Source organism: Tupaia chinensis, unplaced genomic scaffold (genome assembly GCF_000334495.1).
Source record: "Tupaia chinensis unplaced genomic scaffold, TupChi_1.0 Scaffold000335_1, whole genome shotgun sequence".
NCBI classification, from domain to species: domain Eukaryota; kingdom Metazoa; phylum Chordata; class Mammalia; order Scandentia; family Tupaiidae; genus Tupaia; species Tupaia belangeri.
In genome coordinates, this window is record NW_006159829.1 from 2,359,501 (window position 1) to 2,375,008 (window position 15,508).

At 44.9% G+C, this 15,508-nt stretch overlaps 1 protein-coding gene and 1 pseudogene across 10 annotated transcripts in view; one reads left to right on the forward strand and one right to left on the reverse strand.

Moving 5' to 3' along the window:
• PTK2 (protein tyrosine kinase 2) overlaps positions 1 to 15,508 on the forward strand; it is a 291,358-nt gene that overhangs the window by 54,921 nt on the left and 220,929 nt on the right. For 9 of the 10 annotated variants that reach the window (XM_014589190.2, XM_006152112.3, XM_006152113.3 and 6 more), the window contains exon 4: positions 15,178 to 15,266. The exons of the other annotated variant lie outside the window; for it this stretch is intronic. The gene's annotated coding sequence lies outside the window, so the exon portion shown is untranslated. The remainder of the gene's footprint in view (positions 1 to 15,177; positions 15,267 to 15,508) is intronic. 10 annotated transcript variants of the gene reach the window in all.
• LOC102468472 (40S ribosomal protein S2 pseudogene) lies at positions 187 to 2,870 on the reverse strand (annotated as a pseudogene).

The window sequence follows — 15,508 nt, forward strand, 5'->3', positions numbered from 1 at the left end:
AAGTCCCGCCATCGGCAGCAACTTCTTGGGCATTAGGGCTGAGATGAGGCCACTGCCTCTGGGGGTGGAAATGAAGCACACCAGCACAAGCCACAGTGACTGATCACCTTGCAAGGGACAGTGTGGGGCTTGCAAATCTTGTTTTCCCTAGTAGCCTCTCTGCACTGGGACAATGGAGAGTTTGGTCAGGATGATGGCCCCTCAGATGGCAGTGGCCACCTCCTTGGAGCACTTCACGCCCAAACCAACATGGCCATTGTAGTCCCCGATGGCAACAAATGCCTTGAACCTGGTCCACTGGCCAGCACGTGTCTGCTTCTGCACGGGCATGATCTTCAGAACCTTGTCCTTGAGAAACGCTCCCAGGAAGAAGTCGATGATCTCAGACTCCTTGATGGGCAGGGAGAAGAGATAGATCTCCTCCAAGGATTTGATCTTCATGTCTTTGACCAGGCGGCCCAGCTTGGTGACCGGGATCCACTCCTTGTCCTCGGCCTTGCCTCCGCGAGCTCTGCAGCCCTGCCCGTGGCCCCGGCCCCAGCCCCGGTCCTGCCCCCGGGGGCCGCTGCCGAAGCCTCCATGGAAGCCACCCTGGCCTCCTATCCCAGGACCCCCAGGGTCTCCGGGCCCTCCGCTGCACCGGAGTCATCTGCCGTTTGGTGTTCTCTCAGAAAAGAAGCCCGGCGTGAGTTTTAAACCACCGGGTCCGGGATGCAAACCGCGATTGACTATGTGGGAGTCCAGCGACATAGCCATTACGCTAACTGCTGGTTCCCACATTTTGTTCTTGAAATGGATCGAGGTTCTTGGATCAATGAAAGATGCACTTGAAATGTGACAGTGTCATTGGACAGGGATATTGTAGCATCCTGGGTGAAAAAAATGTGCCTGAAAGTTCCCTTTGTATTTGGTTGAAGTCTTTTTCGATGTGTAGTGGTCTTTTTGTGCCCCATTCAGGGATTCTTCCTCCCCCTCCTTTCCCTCCCTCTTGCCCTTCTTTACTTTGTCTCTCTTATAGAATGAATAAATAAATAAATGCAGGTAATATTTTTTTTAATTAAAAAAATTAAAAAGGCCAGTCCTTGGCATAGTTGAGGTGGCTGGGTCACATGTGGCCAACCACGTGGTTTGAGTTCCAAACCCAACCAACAGCTTGAGAAACATGCTCTGTGTGTGTGTATGTGTCCGCCCCACGATTCTAAAAGTAGGGAGAGATGAAGGGGAAGAGATTGTGGAATGACCGTGCCTCATGGAGAGTCCTTCCTCACTTTCCCTTTCTCTGTCTCCAGCAAGTACATGCACCCTCTAGCAGAATTAAAAAATAAAAATAAAAAACAGTTTAAGGTTTCTTTAAACTTCTTTTTTTCTACCTCAACATGGGCTGTGCAGTCAAGTTAACTATATTTTAAAGCCACTAAAACCTTCTCTGAGGGGTTATGCCACTATTTTGATACGCTTGTTTCAATCCCCCCCCCTCCCCCCCCGGCATGCATGCATTACCTGGTACTTGGGAGAGAGGGAGAAAGCGTCCCCCAACTGGGTGATCATGCTGCAATCCTTTTCCCTCCATTTCTCCAGCCTGTCAGGATTTGGCACATGCATGCACAAACTCAGCATATTTATTTTATTTTATTTATTCATTCATTTATTTTAATTTGACCAGAGAAAGAGGCAGAGAGGCAAAGTGAGAAAGCAAGCCAGCAGGTCTGGGACTCGAACTATGTTTGACCATGTGGGAGTGTTCAGCATCTTAACCACCACGCCACTTGCTGATTCTAGTCAGCATATTTTTCAAGCCACTAGAGCCAGGATTCAAAGTGTGATTGGCTATGTGGGATCTGACTCCCAGTGCATGTAGAACGTAACCACTGCATTACAGAGCCAGCCGTTTCAGTTTGTCTTTGGACTGTTAGGTAGCAGTCCTGTATTCCACAGATGGGACACTAAATTGTGTACCTGCTTGGACAGTAGTTTGGCAGGACCTACTGAAATTAAATCTGCAGACACTCTGTGAGGTAGGGGTTCCCTTCCCGGGTCCGTACACTGCCAGATATGTGTACAGGTGTATAAAGACAAGGGCCATAGGAGCCTGCCTGTGCCACAGGCACGCTTAGCCTCATGCCTGTGGAGCCAGTTGCTAGATGTTCCTTACATACCCTCTGCTTGGTATACTGTGTACGTTGAGGTATTCATATTATCTCCAGAGGTGCTTGGCATGTAGCCGGTGCTCACTAGGTAGATCTTGGCAGAATGAATGGGAAAGTAATTTTTTTTTTTTTTGAGAGGTTTTTGCTGTAGGGCGTGTGCGCTCGCCAGACAGACAGAAACAGACAGATAGAAAGCGAGAAATCACTCCCCAGGGGGGATGGCCACACCGCAATCCCTTCTCCTCCATTCTCCTCTCGGGATCTTGGGCACACGGGCCTGGCGTGAGTTTAAGCCACCAGGTCCAGGACTCGAACCGCTGTTGACTACATGGGAGTCCAGTGACATATCCATTACTCTAACTGCTGGTCCTGGGAGAGTAATTCTTTTAGGATGGCTTTTGGGGATTAGGATATTGATAGTTTGTAGGTCTATGGTTTATAAATTTCACTATATTAGCAAAAACAAAGGAAATATTTCATTTTATGCCTTTCAGAATTTAGGAGTTGAACTGGTTTCATTGTGCCCAGGATCAGGACTCACATGATGCTGCCATGTTTCCCTCCCTTTCTCTCTGCATGGCCGGTCACCTCCCCTCTCTCCATCTAGTCTTGGGATGACTTGGGCTGGTCTTCAGTTCCCTGGGTCAGGGTTCTGGAGTACTTCAGCGGGTTGGTGCAGGATTGTGTAGTGTTGGAGGAGAAGAGGTGCACTGTCATGGACATGCCGCCATTGGAATGAAATCACAGCACTCTGGGGTGAAGTGGGGTGCTGTCTATACACAGAGGAGCGGTGCTGGACAGGCACCTCCCCTGGCTCTAGGCACTGCTGTTTTACAGGGTGTCGCTTGCTTGCCAGATTTCTCACTCTTTGAGAAAGAATTCCTTGTAAGGTAGGCTCTGCCCTTTCTGCTGATGGCACTTACGGAGATAAAGCTGCCTGATGAATGTCATACTAAAACTTTAGGAAGTGTGTTTGAATAAAGTTGTTTTTTAACTCCAGGAAACATGGGTTTCAGTCATCTGAGTGTAACTCATTTGAAATGCTGGCCAGATTACGCACTTGTGCTTTGGAAAGGGGCATAGTTGTCATTGCTGAGAAGAGACGTGTTGGTCCAAGGGAGACCTTGTGTTCTGTGAGGGTTTGGCTTAAAGGTGGTGAGTACAGATAGTAATCAGGAGCCAGCAGAGGCCCAGCTTCAGGGCGCAGGCATTTGAATGCTGCTGCCTGAGGCTGCGACTGTGGGAAGGCCCAGGTTTGGTTCTAGGTTCGCTAGGTATGATGGGGAGGGACAGGAGGATTCCAAGTCACCAGACTGTCAAAAATACCTGTCTTTCTCCCTTCCTTTCTACATCTCTCTTCCTCTGTCCCCACCTTTCTTTTCCCTTCCTTGAAAATCCCAGTTGAAAACCTCAGACCAATGGATGGTGCAGTAGTTATGTTGCTAGACTCTCACGTGGTGGACTGCAGTGCAAGTCACTGACCTGATGTCTTAAAACTCACGCCAGATGGGACCAGCAGATGGCGTAGTGGTTATATCGCTGGACTCCCACGTTGTCCACAGTGGATGGAGTCCTGGACCCCAGGGGCTTAAACTCATGCTGGGCACATGTGTGTGTATGTGCCCAAAATCCTGAGAGGAGAAATGGAGGAGAAGGGATTGCGATGTGGCCATACCCCTGGGGGGTGATTTCTCTCTCTCTCTCTCTCTCTTTTTTTTTTTTTTTGAGAGGTTTTCGCTATAGGGCGCGTACGCTTGCCAGACCGACAGAGAGACATAGAGACAGAAAGCGAGAAATCACTCCCCAGGGGGGATGGCCACGCCGCAATCCCTTCTCCTCCATTCTCCTCCTGGGATCTTGGGCACGCACGCACACGCGCCCTGCATGAGTTTCAAGCCACCGGGTCCGGGATGTGAACTGCGAACCGTGAACCGCGGTCGACTACGTGGGAGTCCAGCGACATAGCCATTACGCTAACTGCTGGTTCCCTTCTGTTTTTTTGTTTTTTTTTTTTTTTTGAGAGGTTTTCGCTATAGGGCACATGCGCTAGCCAGACAGCCAGAGAGAGACATAGAGACAGAAAGCGAGAAATCACCCCCCACGGGGATGGCCATGCTGCAATCCCTTCTCCTCCTGACTTTCTTAATGTCTCTCTATGTTTCCCTGGTGAGTGCATGTACCCTGTAGCAAAACAAATCTCTCAAAAACAAACAAAAAGCAAGTCATGCTGGGCACATGTGCGTGCATGCCCCATATCCCAAGAGGAGGATGGAGGAGAAGGAATTGTGGTGTGACCATTCCCTGGGGGAGGGGAGGGCTGATTTTTCTCTTCCTGTCTCTCTCTGTCTCTCCTGCAAGCGCACATGCCTTATAGCAAAAATCTCCCTTAAAAATAAAACTCTTGCTAGAGAGGCGAGAGAGTGAGTTGTTTTTAGATGTGAACTTTACACGCAGAAAACAAGAATAAGTCTATAACAGATGGTTAGAAAGCCTCACCAGTATTGTAGCAGAGACTTAACAAAATAAGATGGGGTTAATGTTAGTTTTTTGAAACTTGAGGCTGAGAGGTTAGGGAGGTGTTACTTCCCCTGGATGGTTCTCAATCTTAGGGTATTTAACCCATTGTAGGGTTTTGTTCTGAGCACAGTGGGAAGCCACTGGAGCTGCTTGAGGAGAGGCATAGCACTTCATAGGAGACACATTCCCGCATTCCCATGTTCTGGTGGTTGTGCAGGAGGCACAGAAGGTCAGACTGTGGCGAGGTGCAGTAAGAGAGTGCCAGGAGAAAACTCCAGGTGTGCAGGAAGCGAGGGTCATGTTGGGTGTACCCCCAGGTGGCAGCAGTGCACTGGTGAGGGTGGGTGGGTCCAGGTGTGCTGGAATGTAGAGCTGATGTAATTTGTTTCTGGGTTAGAAGAAAGCTTTCTAGGGGAAAGGAACCAAAGGTGATGCCCAGGTATTTTCATTGGTAACCAGGACAAAGGAGTTGCTCTTTACGGATTTGGGAAAACCTGTCTGAGGGTTAGGTTATGGAGAATGACCGAGGAAACCATATTTATTTCTCGTAAATTTAATCAGGGCACAGCAAAGAATTATTACACTTACAATTTCATTTCTATAGAGTTTATAGTTCTTCTAAAAATTGGTTTGTATTTCTCTTTTTCCTGGTTGATTTTCTAGAAACTTATTTCCAGATGCCTCCTGCTCTCTTTTCCTTGTTGGATATGTTTGTCTTGTCATTAACTCTTATTTTATATTGACTTCTTCTTCCTTTATCTGGGACTTCAATTTTTTAAGACTGTTGAAAATCTCCATTCACTGTTTATTAGATGCTTTTTTGTTTACCTTATTTTTTTTTTAAATTGAGATAATTCACATACCACACAATTCAACTGTTTAAAGTAATAATCACCACTATCAATTTAAACACTTCTATCACCGTAGAAGGAAACCCTACCCACTAGCACTCACTGCCCATTACTCTGACCCACAGCCCAAGGAACCCAGTGTCCTGTAAATACTCATCTCTGGACCTTTCATATAACAGGGTCATACTGTGTGTGGTCTCTTGCGTCTGGCTTCTGACCATTAGCTTCACATTTCGGGATTGTTCTGTCACAGTGTATGTCAGTACTTGGTTCCTTTATATTGCTGAGAAGTATCTAGCAATGAGTATTCTACATTTGCTGCAGTGAGTATTCTGCATTTGCTTTTAGGATTTAGTCTGCTAAAACCTTTCCTGATTTTTAGGCCTTCTGGCAGCAATTTTCTGTGGATGCAGAGCCCTGATTCACAGCCTCTGTGTTCCCCAAATTAGCCAATAAATACTAAAGGTAAAAGTAGCTGCAGAAGATCAGCTCAACTTCTCTGTGTTTTTCTTTTGCATTCTCTGACATTTTAGCCTTTCTTGTTCTCATTGCTGTAGCAGCTCTCTGCTGCCTTCAAATAGATGGTTTTTACATTGTCGTACTTGCCCTGTTTTTGTAGAGGAAATGCTGTTCTGCTGCTGGCCGTACATGTGTCTCAGATTCAGAAACTTCCCCAGTTCACTTTTTTCCCACTAACAGTTGTTGAAGATAAATTCCTGCTTAAAAAGTGGGGGAACAAGGACTCCTGATAAGTTAGCCATTTGCAAGACCACCTCTCTTTTCTTCTGCAGTGCCCTGATGAGGTTCAGTGGCTTGTGGATTTTAGTTGTTGATGCTGTTAGAGTCCTTGGACAGAATGAAAGTGAGCGAATGTGTATTCTGCCTGCACTGTAGGAGGTCCAGATATCTGTAATTGAGCCTTAATTTTCATAACAAGTTGTTATGGTTGCCTTCTTTAAAGTCCAGACATTTATGCATCCCGGAGTTTGCTGATTCAGGGCTGGACCTGTAGTGCATCATATTGTCCATAAAAAAGCTGGATTCCACATGGCTGACCCTGGTTCAAATCCTGACCCTGGTGACTTGAAAAACACACTTGTATGTGTGTGCCTCAGATCCATATAGGATGGAGAAATGGAGGGAAAAAAATCCCTGATTGGGGGTGCTTTCTCTCTTTCTGTCTGTCTCCATTTCTCAGGCACTTCTGGCAGTTAAAAAAAGAATTTAAAAAAGAGTTTGCTTGGGAACCAGCAGTTAGTGTAATGGCTATGTCGCTGGACTCCCACGTAGTCGACTGCGGTTCGCGTCCTGGACCCGGTGGCTTAAAACTCATGCCAGGCCCGTGTGCGTGCGTGCCCAAGATCCCGAGAGGAGAATGGAGGAGAAGGGATTGCGGCATGGCCATCCCCCCTGGGGAGTGATTTCTCGCTTTCTGTCTCTGTCTGTCTGTCTGTCTGGCGAGTGCATGCGCCCTATAGCAAAAACCTCTCCAAAAAAAAAAAGTTTGCTTGTCCAGTGTAAAAATGCATTGTAATTGTTTTAATTAAAGTAGATAAACATTTGACAATATCAGTTACTGTCGTTCAGGTCCTTGAAAAAAGAAATATTAAATATCTTTATTGTTTTCAGAATGGAACTTTTAGAGTGATCGTGGTTAGCATACATTGGCTTTCACAGATCCCTCAGGTGACATGGTCTGGTGTGGGGTCTGGGTTGAGGAGAACGGGGTCCGTGCAGGAGAGTGGGGTGTGAGGTGAATACTGTGGCAGGGCTAGTACTAGGATGAAGCATCTGTCTTCAGCACAAAATACAGGGTCACCAAAAACTCAGTAGTCAAAGTAGGTGACACTTTAATTCAGTATCTTATAAATACTAAATTAATACAAATGGTCCGTGATAAATAAGATACCAAATTTTAACTAACCACAGGATCAGCATTACTTGTTTTTCATTCCCCGCCATACTCCGATATAAGCAATGTTTCTGGTTCTCTTTTTTTCTACTTTGGGTTTAATTGTCTCGTGTTTTTCTGGTTTCTTAAAGTAAAAACACGAACAATCGTTGCTTTTTCCTTTTCTATATTTTATTTTAATTATTTTTATTTAGGTTTTTGACATAGGGCACTGTGCTCCCTGGAGTTAAAGTGAGAAATCATCCCCCCCTTCGGGGGTGGGGGGGATGGCCGTGCCACAGTCCCTTCTCCATTCTCCTCTCAGAATTTTGGGCATGCATACACGTGGTGCATGTCATCTTTAAACCACCAGGTTCGGGACTCAAACCGTAGAGTCGGCCATGTCTAGTCTCTTAACCACCAGCCCACCTGGTGGGCCCAGTGTTTTTTCAATTATACAAGTACTTAAATTTATAAATTTCTCTCTGAAATATTCTTTCAGCTGCATGCTAAAGACTTTGTCTTATTATTTTATTCTGTTTTTAAAATTTTTTTAATTATCTTTTGATCTTTTATTTTGACCCATGTGCAATTGAGACAAGTATTAATTCCAAAGTGTTAAGGACTTCACTAGATATTGTTACTTTAAAATAGTTGCTTTTTATGTTCATTTATTACTTTTCAAAGAAAATAAAACCAAGTAATATAAAATTCAAAAGAATGGTAAATATTTCTCTCTTCTTAAGAGAGAGAAGGGTAGGAAGGCAGGCAGAGGTAGGTGTTTTTCTGACAGAGTCTCAGAGTCTCACTCTGTCATGGTCCTTCTGCCCAGCCACCGAGTTAGCTAAGCTCATAGGCATGCATGACTACAGTGGCTCCTGGTTTGTGCAGGCTGGTCAGAGAGCTGAATCCAGGACTCCTGTGTGACTCCAGCCTCCCATGCAGTAGTGTGGTCAGCATACCACCACACCTGGGTCATAAATTTCCCTCTTAACCCACTTTTCTTTCCCTGAATTCCTGATGGAATTACAACCTCTGTCTGTGTAAACTTCTAGAGGTATTCTGTGCCTGTGTAAGAAAGTGATTGTGTAGATGCAGTTTTCTTTGGCTTTGTACTAATATATTTACTCTACATTCTCTACTTTTTTTTATTATTTAAAAATATATCTTAAAATTCCGTATGTTGTGGGATTGGGAGCAGCTCATCTTTCTTTCTTCCTTCCTTCCTTCCTTCCTTCCTTCCTTCCTTCCTTTCTTTCTTTCTTTGAATTCCTGATGGAATTACAACCTCTGTCTGTGTAAACTTCTAGAGGTATTCTGTGCCTGTGTAAGAAAGTGATTGTGTAGATGCAGTTTTCTTTGGCTTTGTACTAATATATTTACTCTACATTCTCTACTTTTTTTTATTATTTAAAAATATATCTTAAAATTCCGTATGTTGTGGGATTGGGAGCAGCTCATCTTTCTTTCTTTCTTCCTTCCTTCCTTCCTTTCTTTCTTTCTTTCTTTCTTTCTTTCTTTCTTTCTTTCTTTCTTTCTTTCTTTCTTTCTTTCTTTCTTTCTTTCTTTCTTTCTTTCTTTCTTTTGGGTGAAGTTTCTTTCTTTCATGAGAATGACAGACAGAGACAGGCACCTTTGACAGTCTGCACACACAGCTATTGAATCCCCAGCTCTGCAGCCGGCCAGGATCACAGGTGCACCTCGTGTGCTGAAGCAAACATGAGCTCAGAACCTTGGCCCACCTCGCCTTCAGCATCATGGGGCAGCACCCCTACTGCCTGCACCACTGTCAATTGGCCCACCTTATTGTTCTATTTATATTATGTATTGCTTTTTTTCATTAAAGAATATTGACCAATGTAATGAAAAATTTTAGAAAATTTTGTTTTCAAATGCTTATATAGTTACTCACTTTGATGTTCCAGACTTTATTCATTACCCCCCTATTAAACATGTAGGCTGTTCCTAATTTCTCAGTTTTATAAATGAACCTCTGTATTGTTTAATCCTCAAACTGCCTTAAACTTTGCAGGTGTTTTATTGGAGGTTTATTAGACCAGTTTGCCAGGAGCTAGAACTGTGGGTGCTCTGATACACATGCTAATAATCCTGTGGGCTATGAATTCCTTGGGGCCTAGAACTTTCCCAAATATTTTGGTATCCCTAGTGCTTAATTCATTGCATAAGCACAGAAGACACAAATCGTAGTACACAGTGATGTGGAGTCTTCATTGTGTGCTAGGTACTCCCAGAGCCCTTTACATCTTTAACTCACTATGTAATAATTGTGAAAGGTAGATTCCTTTCTTTTTCTTTTTTAAAGACAGGGTCTTACTGTGGACATCTCCTGCCTTAGTCTCCCAACTGTGACTACATGCTTTCTTAGACAGGGATTTGCTGTGTTGCCCAGGCCAGCCACAAACTCCTGATCCTCGTTTTTCAGCCTCCTAAATGGCTGGATGACAGGCACATGCCACTACACCTGGCCTCTAGGCTGGACTGCGAGTTGAATCTGGGGAGGTCCCAGTCAGTGGAGCACACAGCATCTTCCCAGTGTGCATCCCTGTGCCTGAGCCTGCGTGCCATTTTTAACTTCATTTAACTGATGGAAAAACTAAGAGAGTGTGCCTGGGTTGGCAGGTGCCATGGAGGTTAAGGCAGCTGGATCCCTCATAGCCAACTGTGTGGTTCACTGATGCCAGCATGACAAAACTGAAAGTGTAAAGGAGGGAAATTGACAAAGAAAGGCAACCACTGCTTAGCTGTGCTTTGAGAGAAGAGCAGCTGTCTTACTCAGGTCTGCTGCTTGGGATGTGACTGTGTGAGGAATGGATCCACCTAGATACTGCAGCTGTTTCTTGAAAACAGGATAGATCTTGGGAACAGTTGGCGTAATGGCTATGTCGCTGAACTCCCATGTAGTCGACCGCGGTTTGAGTCCCGGACCCGGAGGCTTAAACTCACACTGGGCACATGTGCATGCGTGCTCAAGATCCTGAGAGGAGAACGGAGAAGGGATTGTGGCGTGGTCCTCCCCCCTGAGGGGTGATTTCTTGCTTTCTGTCTGTGTTTCTCTGTTGTTCTGGTGAGCGCACACTCCCTATAGCAAAAACCTCCCCACCCACCCTCCCCCCCCCAAAAAAAATGAAAAATAGGATAGGTACAAATTGCAGAAACAGTTTGCATTTTGACACCACAATGAGGGATAATATGTGTGTGTAGTTAATTGTTTTCTCTTTGTGGCTGAGAAATGTGGGTTTTAGAGGGAGTTCACATTCATCACAAGGGGTTCTCCTGACACCATCATACCATGGTGGTATCCTGTGTCTGTTAAAACAGCCCAACCAGAGTCTTTATAGCTCCCTCACTGGTTCTCTCTGCCTTAGTACCCTCGCTTGGAAAAGCACTGTTGTTTTTTTGTTGCTGTTTGCTAAAGAAGGAGAGCACTCAGTGGATGAGTTGGGTTAAAGGAAAAAAAATTATGGTGATGAGGTGGATGTTTGTATATGCATGTTCAATAACATGAAAGTTCTAAATTTACTCTAAACAATGCTAACATTAAATAACTACTGATTACCTTTAATATGTATGATGTTATGGTCATAGAGGTAAAAAAAATCTTCTCTTTTATAACATGTATAGGTAGGTTGAAAATATTGGTAAGTTTCTTGTCCTCTCTAGTGTCATCATACCTATTATCACTACGTTTGAAAAACTAATACCACATCTTACAGATTTCAGGGATGCCCCTTCACTTTTTAAATTAATGGCAGTTCATCTCCCAACAGTGTCTACATCTGGCTTTAGCTTTAATTTCCTGCGTGTTAAAACAGAAATAAGAAATGGCATTGGGACCAGCAGGTGTCATGGTGGCTAAGGTGCTGGACACTCCCACATGGCCAGCCATGGTTTGAATCCCAGATCTGGTGGCTTGCTTTCCCACTTTCCCTCTTATTTCTCTCTCTCTTTTTCTTTGTCCAGTCAAATTAAAATAAATGAATGAATAAATAAAATTGAACAAATCATTCTTTAAGAGAAAGAAATGGCATTAAATAGAGCCTGTGGAACTACTCTAGTTCAATGCTGCTTAGATTGATATTAATATATTTATTTCCTTTTTTAAAAAAATCCTTTTTTAAATAATGAGAGGAGGTAGTTTTTATGCCATTAAGTTTTAAGAAACTCGTGTTTTATCTAATTGGCAGAAATATTAAACAACGTTTTTGGTAGAAGTTTCATATTCCCTCTATTTTACATATTGTAGTATGACCTAATTCAGTGGTTCCTTCTGTTTGCTTCCTGGTGATTTGATGCCCTTCTCAAATACCAGGGACAGGTCTAGCTTGCCCTGTGGTGGCTTCATGTGAATTTTACTGGGCAGGATGGCTGGCATCAAGAGGGCTTCCTGTGCCTCAGGTTGGTGAATTAAGATGTGGCATGGGCAGAGAGCAGCTTATTTGCATTCTTCATAGTTTTTCTCTATTTCTTTGCCTCTTTGGTCCTTACTGTGATTCATTCATCCTTTGTAGGCCAGATGGGACTTATTTCCTGACTCCTCTCTGGAAGCTTTAGTAGCTCTGTTGTAGGTGATGTTACATGTGGTGGATTTGAGTGTGCGCTGATGGTTTCCGAGTTCCGGGGGTATATCCCAGCTCTGTCTGTCGCTGGCCAATTAGCTGTGATATTATGTGTGATACTTAATTTCCCTGTTCCTCCTTTTGTGCACCTGTCACATGTAGATCGTAAAAATCATCTTTGCAGCTGATTGTCGGAAGTGATAATCAAAATAGGTGAAAGCACTGCACAAATTGACAAAGACCACAGATTGCAGCCAGACAGCTCAAGCACGATTTCCAGCTTTGCTGCTGATTTTTTTTCTTGCCATAGGGTACATGTGCTCGCTAGAGGGAGACAATAGACAATGAGAAGGAAAGTGAGAAATGAGCCCCCACTGGGGAGAATGGTAATCAATTGTTCTCCATTCTCTTCTTGGGGTTTTGAGCTTGCATGCATACACACCTGGTGTGATTTTCAAGCTGCCAGGTTCAGGACTAAAACTGCTGTCAGCTGTGTAGGAGTCCACCGTGCCCTTAACCACTGTGCTGTCTTCTGGCATCCAGCTTTGCTTCTCAAAAGTGTTGAAGCTCGGGAACCAGCAGTTAGCGTAATGGCTATGTCGCTGGGCTCCCACGTAGTCGACCGCGGTTCGGGTCCCGGACCCGGTGGCTTAAAGCTCACGCCGGGCGCGTGTGCGTGCGTGCCCAGGATGGCTATGTCGCTGGGCTCCCACGTAGTCGACCGCGGTTCGGGTCCCGGACCCGGTGGCTTAAAGCTCACGCCGGGCGCGTGTGCGTGCGTGCCCAGGATGGCTATGTCGCTGGGCTCCCACGTAGTCGACCGCGGTTCGGGTCCCGGACCCGGTGGCTTAAAGCTCACGCCGGGCGCGTGTGCGTGCGTGCCCAGGATCCCGCGAGGAGAATGGAGGAGAAGGGATTGCGGCGTGACCATCCCCCCTGGGGGGTGATTTCTCGCTTTCTATCTCTCTGTCTCTCTCTGTCTGTCTGGCGAGCGCACAAGCCCTACAGTGAAAATCTCTCCAAAAAAAAAAAAAAAAGTGTTGAAGCTCAGCGATTCTAAAGCTGTATCGAAAGTCCTGTGTTCACATCCCAGGGTCTCTGTGTAATCACCAAAAGCTTATCACATGCATGTGGTCATGGTTGGCTGAGGATTGCAGTATGAAGAGCCTCTTGGGGGGGTGGTGTTCTTGTCTCTCTGTCTCTACCTCTTTCTATTTCTCTCTTGGAAGAAATAAATGAACTTTAAGAAAAGGCAATGTTGGGACCAGCAGTTAGTGTAATGGCTATACTGCTTGACTCTCACATAGTCAATTGTCGTTTGAGTCCTGGGCCCGGTGGCTTAAACTCACTCTGGGTGCATGCGTGTGTGTGTATGTGTGTGCCCATGATCCTGAGAGGAGAATGGAGGAGAAGGGATTGTGGTGTGGCCATCCCCCTGGGGGGGGGTGATTTCTTGCTTTCTGTCTCTTTCTGGTGAGTGCACATGCCCTATAGCAAAAACCTCTAAAAAAAATTTTTTTTTTTAAAAAAGCAATGTGACTTGGGGCCAGCAGGTGGCATATTGGTTAAGATGCTGGACTCCCATATGGCCAACCTGGTGACTTGAAGATCATGCCAGGTGTGTGTGCATGCATACTCAAAATCCCAGGAGGAGAATGGAAGAGATAAGACTGCAGAGTGGCCATCTCCCGTAGGGGGTGATAGGGGGTGATTTTTCACTTTCCCTCTCACTGCTTCTCCCTGATGAGCACCCTATGGGAAAAAAAGTAAAAAACAAAACAAAACTATGTGACCTTGTGATCATAAGTTCTCAGCCTCTCTGTGCTTTTAATTTCTTTCTTTCTTTCATTCTTTCTTTTTTTTGGGAGAGATTTTTGCTATAGGGCGTGTGCGCTCGCCAGACAGAGAGAGACAGAGAGATAGAAAGCGAGAAATCACCCCCCCAGGGGGGATGGCCACCCCGCAATCCCTTCTCCTCCATTCTCCTCTTGGGATCTTGGGCACGCACGCACATGCACCTGGCGTGAGTTCTAAGCCACCCGGTTCGGGACGTGAACCGCGGTCGACTACGTGAGAGTCCAGCGACATAGCCATTATGTTAATTGCTGGTCCCTGCTTTTAATTTCTTTCTCTGTAAAATGAGGGTAATATCTAACTCACAAGACTGATTATTAATGGTAACTAAATGAGTCAGTATTTTTAAAGTAAAGTACTTGAAACAAGGTTTGCCACATAGGAGACTTTTAAGTAAATATTATGACATCATCTTTTAAATTTTTATTTATTTACTTAAATGCTTTTAAAAAATAATTACTTGGGCCCAGTAGTTAGCATAATGGCTATGTCGCTGAACTCCCATGTAGCCACCCACGCAGTTCAAGACCCAGTGGCTTAAGCTCGTGCCAGGCACATGTGTGTGCATGCCCAAGATCCCAAGAGGAGAATGGAGAAGGGATTGTGGCGTGGCCATTCCCCCTGGGGGGTGATTTCTCGCTTTCTATCTTTCTTTCTCTGTCTTTCTCGAGAGTGCATGCGCCCCGTAGCAAAAACCTCTCCAAAAAAAAAAAAAATTTTAACTTTATTTATTACTACTTTTTTCTTTTTTTATTTGACTGGTGTGTGTGTGTGGGGGGGAGAGTGGGGGGACAAGAAAGCAAGCTGCCAGGTCTGGGATGTGAATTGCAATTGGGCATGTGGGAGTCCATCAGTTAACCAGAATACCAACTGCTGGCCCCTGTATTTTGTTTTTTAAGACAGCCTCTTGCTGTGTCATCATCTTTTTGCCTCAGCCTCTTAAAGGTGCTGGGACACAGGTGTGTACTGCCATGCCTGGCTCTTCTAGGTGGGGCCTCCTTATGTGGCCCACACTGGCTGTGAGCTAGCTCATGGTCTCCCTGCCTTGGCCTCTTGAGTGGCTGGGATTGCAGATGCATACCATGATCCCCACCTTTAAATGTGCATCAAGGCCTGATCCAGGCCTTCCACATGGCCTCAGTCAGTTAGGTAGTAATGTGAGCCAGGCCCTGCTACAGCAGCTGGGCCTGTATTTTTTGTACTGTTGGTGTTGTCGTCCGCTGTTCTGTGGATGGCATGTAGGCAGTACCCAGTAAGTGACAGATTTCAGTATTGTCCTCGTTTACAAGTGAAGACATTGAGATTCGGGATGGTGAAATGGTGTTTTCTTTGTTTCACAGGTAGAACTGGGGCGCCTTTGCATCTTCCAGTTACAAATTGAGTGCCTTTCTCAGCTTCCCCAGAGTTCCTCAGGAGTAACAGAAGGGAGGTAATTATTACAAAATTTTGTATAGAAAATGAATAATAAAAATACTATCACCTTTTGGAGTTTGTTGTATTTTGACACATACTGTACATTGGTTTGCAGAAGATGAGTATAGCCTTTATTATGACTAATATTTCTTTTTTTTTATAGTTTATTTTTTATTATAATTTTTTTTCCCATCACAACACGCAAATGAATTTTCCATCCAAAATACACTGTGCATTGGCTCAATCAAGCACGTCAAC